We start from the raw sequence: 11,899 nt of genomic DNA on the forward strand, positions 1-11,899 counted from the left end.
TGGAGAATTTCCCAGCATTCCCAGCAGTGTCACCTCTCCAGTCAGCAGCTCCATCATCTTGTGGGTGAGTTCTAGGATCTTCTGCTCATGTATCAGGGGGTGAGGGGGAAGCTCTGTGATGGGGTGAGGGGTCCTGCTCCGCCCTCCTGACTCCTGGAGATTGATGATGGGAGTCACACAGTCCCCCGATGTCTTCTTCACTATTGTGTACTCCTGTGGATGGAGAGAGACACTTAGGGAATAAACCCTTCAGGGGCCATGTGCTCTCCTCCGGCCCTTTCCTCCTGGGTACAACGTGCCTACTTACCTTCTCATGGCTCCTACAACATGACTATTGGTCACTGGTCACATGACACATCACTCACCATATTGGGGGCTGATCTTCAGGTTCTCCATCACTTGGAAGGTCTGGAGGCCGTTCTCCTGGACTCTTCCTATCACTTCCTATGATGGATTCTCCTTTCCGATGTCTGACTTGTTACAGAATACAATAAAGAGGGGAGAAATCTAGAAAAGTTTACCTCTCCGCTCAGCAGGGAGATGATCTCCAAGGTGAGGTCTAATATTCTTCTGCTGATCTCCTTCCTGTCCATCCTTGGTGGCTCATTCAGGAAAAGGGTCGTATTGCTGGTTTTCTTCATTCCCCCTCCAAAAAAAAAGAAATCAGTAAGTCCCATGCACTCTGTATTGTGTACAATAAAAAGTACAACTCATCCCGCAAAATTCAGACCCTCATAAAGGTACACTAATGGTAAAAAAAAGTTATGCCTGTGTATCTAAGCTCCTGGCAGTGCAGGGTGTGGAGGCAGGAAACTCTGAGCTCCATGTGTATCTAAGCCTAATAGACACATTTCTCCTTGCTGGGCAGGGGTGGTCTCCTCTGTAGAGCCTATGGAGCCCAGACTGTGAAGTCAGGAGGAGCCTGGACAGTGGCGTATATAGAGAGGTAAGGGCCCCATAGCAAGGATCAAACCAGACCCCCCTCACAGGACAGAAGGGTCCTTTTTCCGCTGCTTCATTTGCTGAAAGTTGTTCCTTCAGAGGGTAGAGTCCTGACCAGGTCTATGAGCCTGGAGGACACTGTGTCTTGGACAGAATCGCTGACAACGCAGAGGTATTTATGTTGGTTATTTTTAATTTGCAGCATGCTGTTGGACCACTATAAGGGAGCATCATTTTTGTACTAGCGGCACTATAAGAGGGCATCTTTTTCTACTGGGGCATAATAATTAGGAATATTTTGTACTGGCAAATATAAGGGGGCAATTAATACTACTGGGGGCACTATAAGGGGACATTTATTTTCTACTGTCTCACATAAGGGGTCATTTTTGTTTCTACTGGCAACAATATAAGGGGGCATTAGTTCTACTGGGGGCATTTTTTCTACTGGCATATATTACGGGGGCTTTATTACAATGGGGCACTATAGACAAGTGTTATTACTTCTGGAGTATGGAGTATACTTTGGTGCTCATCATTACTACTGGAGGCATTAGTACTACTGATGCCACTATAAGGGGACATATTTACTACTAGGGCACACTGGGGGCTGGTGCTGACTGTGCTGCTACTACTAGCCGTCACCGTGTATTACAGCGGACTCTGTCCCGTCACCGTGTATTACAGCGGACTCTGTCCCGTCACCGTGTATTACAGCGGACTCTGTCCCGTCACCGTGTATTACAGCGGACTCTGTCCCGTCACCGTGTATTACAGCGGACTCTGTCCCGTCACCGTGTATTACAGCGGACTCTGTCCCGTCACCGTGTATTACAGCGGACTCTGTCCCGTCACCGTGTATTACAGCGGACTCTGTCCCGTTGCAAATTTTTTCTTCAGTGTTGGACATTTTATTATCCAGTAGCACTGCCGTCCAGTCAGTAGTACCGACACAGTCAGCACCAGCCGTCCAGCCAGTAGTAGCAGCACAGTCAGCACCAGCCGTCCAGCCAGTAGTAGTAGCACAGTCAGCACCAGCCGTCCAGCCAGTAGTAGCAGCACAGTCAGCACCAGCCGTCCAGCCAGTAGTAGCAGAACCACCTTCTGCCTTTTCCTAGATTTGATCCTTTGCTGCCTGACCAGACCTCTGCCTCATCTCTGTTCTGACCATGATCTGCCCGTTATAACCTTGGACTGTTGATCAGATTGCACATTCTCTGCCCACCCTAACCTCGGCCTGTTCCTGACTATGGAGTCGCTTAATCCCTCAGTTTATTGACCCCCAAGGGTCAGCCATCACTTGAACAGAGACTTCTCCAAGAGTTAGTGGCAGGGTGCAGCAGTGGATGAAAATACCTGCAGCCCAGTGAAATATACACTACACTTTGCTGAACCTGTTCCTTTCTGACCCTAAATAACTGTATTGTGGGTCTACAGACATCCGGGCACAACAATGTACAAGCTCAGAATACACATGTCTATACTATCCCTCCTGGATGACTGCGGCTGACTGCAAGGCACTATGGTCAAGTCTGCCGGCCAGAGTTCTTGTGATCCTCCATCTTAACTGCCTTGATCTGTAAAATGGTGAACTCCATTCTCATTGAATGACAAAAGCTTCGACTTCAATCTTAGGACACATTTTTGGGAACTTCTAAACAAATTAATTTGTATTATATCAGCCCAACTAATGCCAACACAACATCCATTTACTATCGGTCAGGTGAATAGAGCCCTAAAGGCGTTTTCTGGGATTTTTATACTGATGACCTATCCTAGGATGGGTATGGGTCCGACACCCGGGACCTCCGCTGATCAACGGTTTGAGAAGGCACCGTTACTCCTGTAAGCACTGTGGCAGGGCTCCAGATGGCGACCAAAATGGTCGCCAATGCGACTTAGAATTTACAAATGGCGACAAGACTTTTTAGTCTTGTCGCCATTTGCGACTAGACCCGCCGCCGCAGCTCTGCTCAATACAGCGGCGGGCACAGGAGCTGATGATCGTTCTCAGCAGCGCAGGAGGAGTCTCTCCCTCCCCCCTGTGCTGCTGCTGCCGCCGCCTCCACCAATAAGAAGAGACGGGAGGAGGAGGGGAGGGGCTGTGACCACTGCGCCACCAATGAAGAAAACTGACCTGTAATACAAATGCAGGAGGCGGGAGCCGGAATCAAATAGCCGACACCCGACCTCTATGACAGGGAGCTGCGATCAGCTGCAGTTGAGTTAACCCTTCAGGTGCGGTACCTGAGGGGTTAATTGTAGCTGATCGCAGCCCCCTGTCACAAAGGTCGGGTGCCGGCTATTTGATACCGGCACCCGCCTCCTGTATTTGTATAAGAAACGTTGGTGGCACAGTGCCCCCCCCCCCCCCCAATATAATAAACATTGGTGGCTCAGTGGGAAGTGCCAATGAGGGTTAAAAATAATAAAAGAAAATTTACTCACCTCCTCCAGTTGATCCGTAGCTGCCGGTCTCCTGTACTTACTTCTTTCTTCAGGACCTGTGGTGACGTCACTGAGCTCATCACATGGCCCATTACCATGGTGATGGATAATGTGATGAGCACAGTGATGTCACCACAGGTCCTGAAGAAAGAAGTAAGTACAGGAGACCGGCAGCTACGGATCAACTGGAGGAGGTTTTATTATATTGACCTTCTACTATGCAGTCTGTATTCAGAATGCTATTATTTCCCCTTATAACCATGTTATAAGGGAAAATAATAATCATCGGGTCTCCATCCCGATTGTCACCTAGCAACCGTGCGTGAAAATTGCACTTGCTTGCGATTTTCACGCAGCCCCATTAACTTCTATGGGGCCTGCGTTGCGTGAAAAACGCAGAATATAGAGCATGCTGCGATTCTCACGCAACGCACAAGTGATGTGTGAAAATCACCGCTCATGTGCACAGCCCCATAGAAGTGAATGGGTCCGGATTTAGTGCGGGTGCATTCCGGTATTCTGAATGCCGGATCCGGCACTAATACATTCCTATGGGGAAAAATGCCGGATCCGGCATTCAGGCAAGTCTTCAGTTTTTTTCGCCGGAGATAAAACCGTAGCATGCTGTGGTTTTATCTTTTGCCTGATCAGTCAAAATGACTGAACTGAAGACGTCCTGATGCATCCTGAACGGATTACTCTTCATTCAGAATGCATGGGGACATACCTGATCAGTTCTTTTCCGGTATAGAGCCCCTGTGACGGAACTCAGTGCCGGAAAAGAAAAACGCTAGTGTGAAAGTACCCTAAAATATTAAGTTTAAATCCCCCCTTTCCCAATTTTACATATAAAATATATAAACAATAAATAAATAAACATATTACATAGCGCTGCGTCCGAAAAGTCCAAACTATTAAATTATTAAAAAATATCTCCTATGCGGTGAGCATTCGCCATTTTTTAGTCACCTTGTCACCCCAAAAAATAGCATAGGACTGTTCTATTATGGGCCGAATGTTTCATAAAATGCTAAATGCACGCAGCTTTTTTTGGTGTTTTCTTTTTTTTTTTTTGGAGCGGTATTGAGTATCAAAATACTTTTTTATGGTGACGAAAGCGAATCAAAATTTTGGTTTCAAAACAACCCTACGCCGATCTGATCAGCGTACCGTTGTCACGATACCAAAATTTTGATTCAGTTTCGATTTGGCGACTAAAAATTTGATTTGGCTCCTAAATTTTTCAGTTCAGGAGCCAATGGCTACTAGGTATTTTTTTTAGTCTGGAGCACTGTGTGGCCGTTTGCCACTTCTCCTAGTCCAGTGACGACATGTTCATCGTCCAAGTGGCCTAGGGGCGGCTCAAGTGAATGGGGCTGAGCGCAATACAATGTACGGCGCTGTGTTTGGGGAGCACGGAGAAGGCCGCGGCACTCACAGGAGCAGCGCTGCCTTCTCAAACAGCTGATCTGCGGAGGTCCCAGGAGTCTGACCCGCAATGATCAGATACTGATGACCTGTCCTGAGAATAGATCATCAGTATTAAAATCTTGGAAAACCCCTTTAACTTATCGGGACAATGCAGGGCCCTAACTAGATGTTAACCCTTTCAGGCACCGCACCTTAACCGTGCATCGTCGTGAGGGTTAACGTCACACACACCATGAAGTACAGTTACGGTGCATCTCCCGGTGCTAACTGCTTTGGAAGGGGGGCTCAGCTGTTTCAGACAGCTGAGGTTCCGTTGTGACCGGCAAAGGACTAATTACAGCAGTCCTTTGCCAGTGAGCCTGAAAGCCGGACTCTCCCACCTAAAACCGGACCTCTGGCCACCCTAGGGGCAGGCTGCTGTGGAGGTCACAGTTAAGGGGACGGTCCGCTATGGAGGTCAGTGATAAGGGGAAGATTGCTGTAGAGACAACTGTTAAGGGGACGGAGTGTTGTGGAAATCACTGTTAAAGAGATGGGGTACTGTGAAGGTCACTTATAAACGGGCGGCCACTGTGGAGGTCACTGTAAAGGGGTGGGCTGCTGTGGAGGTCACTGTTAAGGGGGCAAGGAACAGTGGAGGTCACACTTATGAGGACGGTCCGCTATGGAGGTCACTGTTAAGAGGGCGGGATGTTGTGGAAATCAATGTTAACGAGACGGGGTACTGTGGAGGTCACTAATAAAGGTGAGGTCACTGTTAAAGGGGAGGGCGCTGTTGATGTCACTGTTATGGGGGATACTGTCAATATCTTTTAACGACACACACAAACATTAAATGAAATATACCCGAGCGAAGCCGGGTCCTTCTGCTAGTATTTAATAAAGAGCAGTCGAAAAAATATTTTTAGCTCAAAAGTACAATGCAATAATAAAAAAAAATGTCCTAATGGGTGTGTACATCTGTACACCTTAAAGGCGCTATCCAGGAAAAGATATTTAAGACTAAGGGTCCATTCACACATCCGTGTGTGTTTTGCGGATCCGCAAAACACAGACAGCGGCAATGTGCGTTTCACATTTTGCGGACCGCACATTGCCGGCACTAAGAGAATATGCCTATTCGGGTCCGCAATTCCAGATCGGGGCCGCACGTCGTGTGGCCCCATAGAAATGTGTGGGTTCGCAATTCCGTTCCGCAAAATGCGGAATGGAATTGCGGATGTGTGAATGGACCCTTAGGGTACTTTCACACCAGCGTTGTTAGAATCTGGACAGCAGTTCCGGCAATAGAATACAAACGGAAAAGCTTTTTTTTCCGGATCCGTTAGACGGATCCGGTGAAAATAAGGGATCCGTCTCATCCGGTATCATCCAGAGTAACGGATCCGGTATTTAATATTTTTTCAAAGATCAAAAGAGAAACCCGCTCCTCCTATATCTCGGCGCATGCGCAGACCGGAAAACCGGATCCGGCGATGCGCCAATTTCAGGAACACTTGGTACTGGATCCGGCATTAATACATCTCTATGGAAATTAACGCCGGATCCGGCAAGTGCGGTATTTTTCCGGGATTTTGGCCGGAAAAAAATACAGCAGCATGCTGCAGTATTTTGTCCGGTCAAATACTGTACAAGGGACGGAACGGAAGACATCCTGACACATACTGGACGGATTGCTTTCCATTCAGAATGCATTAGGACAAAACCGATGCGTTTTTTTTCCCCGGTATTGAGACCCTTTACCGGATTTAAACATAGAAACCTAGAATGTGTCGGCAGATAAGAACCATTTGGCCCATCTAGTCTGCCCAATATACCTGAATACTATGGATAGCCCCCGGCCCTATCTTATATAAAGGATGGCCTTATGCCTATCCCATGCATGCTTAAACCCCTTCACTGTATTTGCAGCTACCACTTCTGCAGGGAGGCTATTCCATGCATCCACTACTCTCTTAGTAAAGTAATACTTCCTGATATTACTTTTAACCCTTTGCCCCTCTAATTTAAAATGATGTCCTCTTGTAGCAGTTTTTCTCATTTTAAATATTCTCTCCTCTTTTACCTTGTTGATTCCCTTTATGTATTTAGCAGTTTCTATCATATCCCCTCTGTCTCGTCTTTCTTCCAAGCTATACATGTTAAGGTCCTTTAACCTTTCCTGGTAAGTTTTATCCTGCAATCCATGTACCAGTTTAGTAGCTCTTCTCTGAACTCTCTCCAAAGTATTAATATCCTTCTGGAGATATGGTCTCCAGTACTGAGCACAATACTCCAGATGAGGTCTCACTAGTGCTCTGTAGAGCGGCATGAGCGCCTCCCTCTGTCTACTGGTAATGCCTCTCCCTATACACCCAAGCATTCTGTATCGTTCGTATTCGTATCATTACTTCTTTACTATTGCCTATGACTTTGCACATGTGATGTTATATCATGGGGATATTCTTTTTCCTTTTTTCATTATAATCCTGCATTTTCCTGATTTTTCTTTTCTATACAATCATGGACCTCTTTTCACTGCTTTTATTATGAGCTGTGCTGAGGGTGGAGGCCTCTCCTAGGTATTGTTTGGGGGTCTCCAATTCCCTAGTGTTATTTTTAATTGTTTTGATATGAGCCAATAAAGTTATACACATTTTATGACATACATATATTTTGGTGTGCCACATGTACTTGTACTGAGGGGACTTTACGATGTCCTTGGAAAGCTGTGAGGAGCCTGCATCGCTGACCAGGGCTCCGGTGAGAGCAACGGCTCCCTGAACGGCGGGGGTACAGGGACATGGACCCCCGCTGATGTGATAATGATGACCTATCCTGAGCATAAGTCATCATTATCTTTTCCAGGATAACCCCTTTAAGGGTTAACAAAGTTTCTAAATCATTTTTGAATAGCTTGAGGGGTGTAGTTTCTAAAATGGGGTCATTTATAGGTGGTTTTTATTACATAAGCCCCAGAAAGTCACTAGTCTTTTAAAAAGTACGGTAGGTTTTGCAAATTTTCTTGAAAATGTGATTGAAAAATTGTAAGCCTTCTAATGTCCTAAAATAAAATGACATTTACATAATGATGCCAACATAAAGAAGACATATGGAGAATGGTAATTAGTAACTATTTTGGGATCTGTGTCCGATAGGCAAAATACGCAGAGTCCTGAAAAGAATACAATACTCTAATTTGTAAAGCTCCTCCATTACATGTCACTGCACACACGTGTATACACTGCACATGACGGGTCTTACCTTGTGATATAAGAGGCTGGTGCTCCTCCATTACATGTCACTGCACACACGTGTATACACTGCACATGACGGGTCTTACCTTGTGATATAAGAGGCTGGTGCTCCTCCATTACATGTCACTGCACACACGTGTATACACTGCACATGACGGCTCTTACCTTGTGATATAAGAGGCTGGTGCTCCTCCATCATGGCCTCCTTGTACAGATCCTTGTGTCCTTCTATATACTCCCACTCCTCCATGGAGAAATAGACAGTGACATCCTGACACCTTATAGGAACCTGACAACACAATGACACCGTCATCACCCAGACCCCTCCAGTGCTGTTACTGGAGAATTTCCCAGCATTCCCAGCAGTGTCACCTCTCCAGTCAGCAGCTCCATCATCTTGTGGGCGAGTTCTAGGATCTTCTGCTCATGTATCAGGGGGTGAGGGGGAGGCTCTGTGATGGGGGGAGGGGTCCTGCTCCACCCTCCTGACTCCTGGAGATGGATGATGGGAGTCACACAGTCCCCCGATGTCTTCTTCACTATTGTGTACTCCTGTGGATGGAGAGAGACACTTAGGGAATAAACCCTTCAGGGGCCATGTGCTCTCCACCGGCCCTTTCCTCCTGGTACAACGTGCCTACTTACCTTCTCATGGCTCCTACAACATGACTATTGGTCACTGGTCACATGATACATCACTCACCATACTAGGGGCTGATCTTCAGGGTCTCCGTCACTTGGAAGGTCTGGAGGCCGTTCTCCAGGACCCTGGACTCTTCCTATCACTTCCTATGATGGATTCTCCTTCCCAATGTCTGACTAGTTACAGAATACAATAAAGAGGAGAGAAATCTAGAAAAGTTTACCTCTCCGCTCAGCAGGGAGATGATCTCCAAGGTGAGGTCTAATATTCTTCTGCTGATCTCCTTCCTGTCCATCCTTGGTGGTCATTCAGGAGAAGAGGAGAGAACTGGAGGAGATGGAGGCTTCTAGTACTGCAGGCGCCTTTATGAGAAGAGGAGAGGAAATCATCCAGGGGACAAGACCAAATGTCACCTCCAGAACCGCACTTCCTGAGCCTGGAGGGGCCCCGCTTCTCAGAGCCCCCACCACATGGTTCCAGGGGCCCCAACATGGAGATTTCTGGTGGATCCACAGGAGATAAATGTCTGATAGATGCAGGTCCCACCTCTGGGCTGTGCTCCGCTGTGTCCAGAACTCCTAGAGAAGAGACTGGAGAGAGCTGAGCTCAGGCCGGGCCCCCGAGCCATTAATTCTCCTCTGGGATACAGGGGCCCCTCCCCAGGACAGTCAGGGGCCAGCGAATGATGACAACCCCTACTATCCTCACTACTACTCCCCCATCATACTAAGCTGAGGAGAGGAGAATCTCCAGAGGTGACATGTCTGAGCTCTCCACCACACTGTCCCCTCACAGCTCATCTTACCTGCAGGCTGGAGGAATGGCTGATACCAGAGAGAACAAGAGCCCTGACTACCGACCAGGACCTGCCCAGTATCTGCTGCACTGCCAGAGCTGAAGGACCTGGGGTGATGTCACCGTCATGTGATCAGTGCAGGGGGTGGAGCTCAGCAGTGGAGAAAATAAAAGGTGGTGAAGGACCTGGGGTGACATCACTGTCATGTGATCAGTGCAGGGGCGGGGCTTAACAATGGAGAGGAGAAGAGGTACTGACTGGTACCTCAGAAGCGAAGCTGAGTTCGGTTTCAAGTTTTAAAGTGGTCAAGCGCGACTTTGTGAATAACTCATCAGAGCCCATACGTTCTAATACCGTACAGAGCCGGATCTCCGTACATTATTATTCCGAAGTTTTGAACGAAGCGACTTCGGATTAAAGGGGTTTTCTGGGAATTAAGAAAATGAAAATACTTAAATATTACTTTATTATGAATATAGTCTCAAATACATCACAGAAACTAACGGTGCGAAAATGAAAACAAAAAATCTTTATTACTGATTATGCATTAAAAACTTCAACAAGGGGATTACACCAAAAACCCGCTGACGATGAATAAGCCTGAGTAGTGAAATGCGTATAGCCCCAGTGGTAAATACCTCACCCTGGTGACCACTAAACTCAGGCAAGTTATTAAGATCATGTATCAGGAGTCAGGACAGATACCAGACAACTATTGTCCCTGATGTATAGACAATGTGGTGTCCGTATGTGCCACATCCAATAAAAGGCATGAGGGGGATCAGGTAGCCGTGGTACGATACTCTCCTGAATATCCCTCACCGATGATTATTTTCCTAGTGCTGGAGGTGCCGACACATGTGAGGTGGCGTGCCCCCTGCTGCTGGTACAAAGTACATTATTGCTGGCGCTATCTTTAGCTCTTAGGCTCCTGATGAAAGATAGGAAACGCGTCGAGCCATACGGCATCATAGACAGCCAGTTGATTGACAGAATGCAGCAATAGCCAGCTTGTTAGGTTCAGGGCGTATTTGGGGTATAGTGACTGGTGGTCGACAATAATCATCGGTGAGGGATATTCAGGGTGATATTACTGTAGAGTATCCTACCACGGCTACCTGATTCCCCTTATACCTTTTATTGCTCAGGCATCTACCCCAGGAAGATGCCTGAGCATCTCATGGTCACTAGCTTGTCTAGTTCCTAGTCTGAAGGTGTTTTTCAAGTTCTGCTTTTCTGTGTGCCGGACCCTGCTTTTGGAACTATCGGATTTTGCCTATTTGCCGACTGCCTCGACTTCGTATACGGACCTTGCTTGATCGCTGCCTGCCCTGACCCTGGACTTCCTGACCACGTACTTCCCCTCGGTGCTTGCACTGGTATCTCTGACCCCCTGGTCAGCTGCCACTGACTCAGGGACTGCTCTGGAGTGACACCTGACTACTAGTGTTGAGCGAACTTCTGTTTTAAGTTCGGCTTCCGGTTAGCGGAGAATCCCGATATGGATTCCGAATTCCATTGTGGTCCGTGGTAGCGGAATCAATAATTGGCCGATTATTGATTCCGCTACCACGGACTACAACGGAATTCGGAATCCATATCGGGATTCTTCGCTAACCGGAAGCCGAAACTTTAGACGCCGAACTTAAAACAGAAGTTCGCTCAACACTACTGGCTACTACCCTAACGGCTCAATCATGGACTATTGCTCCACCTGTAGTATACCACGACCTGATTCAGAACCTCACTCAGGCTCCACAACTATATCCACTCAGTCGTATTAGTCTTGTTTAAAAGGTCATTCGCGAGGTATAAATAGTACTCACTCTTTTGAAGCTTTGCTTGTATTTTTTCAGTCCTTTTATTTTATAATATATAATATATAGTAATCCTGAGAGCGCTGAACTGATTGCTGCCCCATGCTGTGAGACGTTTTGGGGGTCGCGCCCCCTTTATTCATGCTCGCTTGTGGGTTGTAACCATGCGCTTTAAATGCAATCTCTTTCCATCATCATACAGCAGAGGCAATGAAGCAATTGAATGATAACAATGTATCTAAAAAATTAAAAGGAGATCCTACCCCTATATTTATGAATTTTAGAAGAAAAAAATTGCAAATACCCTAATATGTGACAGTCCAGAAGTGCCAACACTATACTTATTGCCTAAAATCCATAAGGACAGAGTGAACCCCCCTAGTTTCTTGCATTGGTTCATTGTTGCAACTTATAGCAGTTTATGTAGACTCTTTCTTACAGAGAAAAGTAAAAACACTACAGAGACGTCTATCTGATACTACGAGAACTAGAAAAAGAGAGATGTGATAATGTCACCTTTTTATGTACAATAGATGTAAATACGATAAAAAAAATATGGCAATTTATTTAAAGAAAAACCTAGTTT

The 11,899-nt window shown here is 46.6% G+C and overlaps 1 long non-coding RNA gene across 2 annotated transcripts; it reads right to left on the reverse strand.

The window, feature by feature from the left end:
• Positions 1–165: 165 nt before the first annotated feature.
• On the reverse strand, positions 166–9,563 carry LOC120991294. 2 transcript variants are annotated; one of them, XR_005776616.1, is made up of 3 exons: positions 9,506–9,563; positions 522–646; positions 166–213 (listed from the first exon to the last, which is right to left on the reverse strand). It is a non-coding gene; the product is annotated as an uncharacterized LOC120991294 (long non-coding RNA). The 2 variants fall into 2 exon arrangements; XR_005776615.1 differs by lacking the exon at positions 9,506–9,563 and adding an exon at positions 8,223–8,278.
• Between the last annotated feature and the right edge of the window lie 2,336 nt (positions 9,564–11,899).

The sequence above is a fragment of the Bufo bufo genome, chromosome 2, assembly GCF_905171765.1.
Source record: "Bufo bufo chromosome 2, aBufBuf1.1, whole genome shotgun sequence".
Lineage (NCBI taxonomy): Eukaryota > Metazoa > Chordata > Amphibia > Anura > Bufonidae > Bufo > Bufo bufo.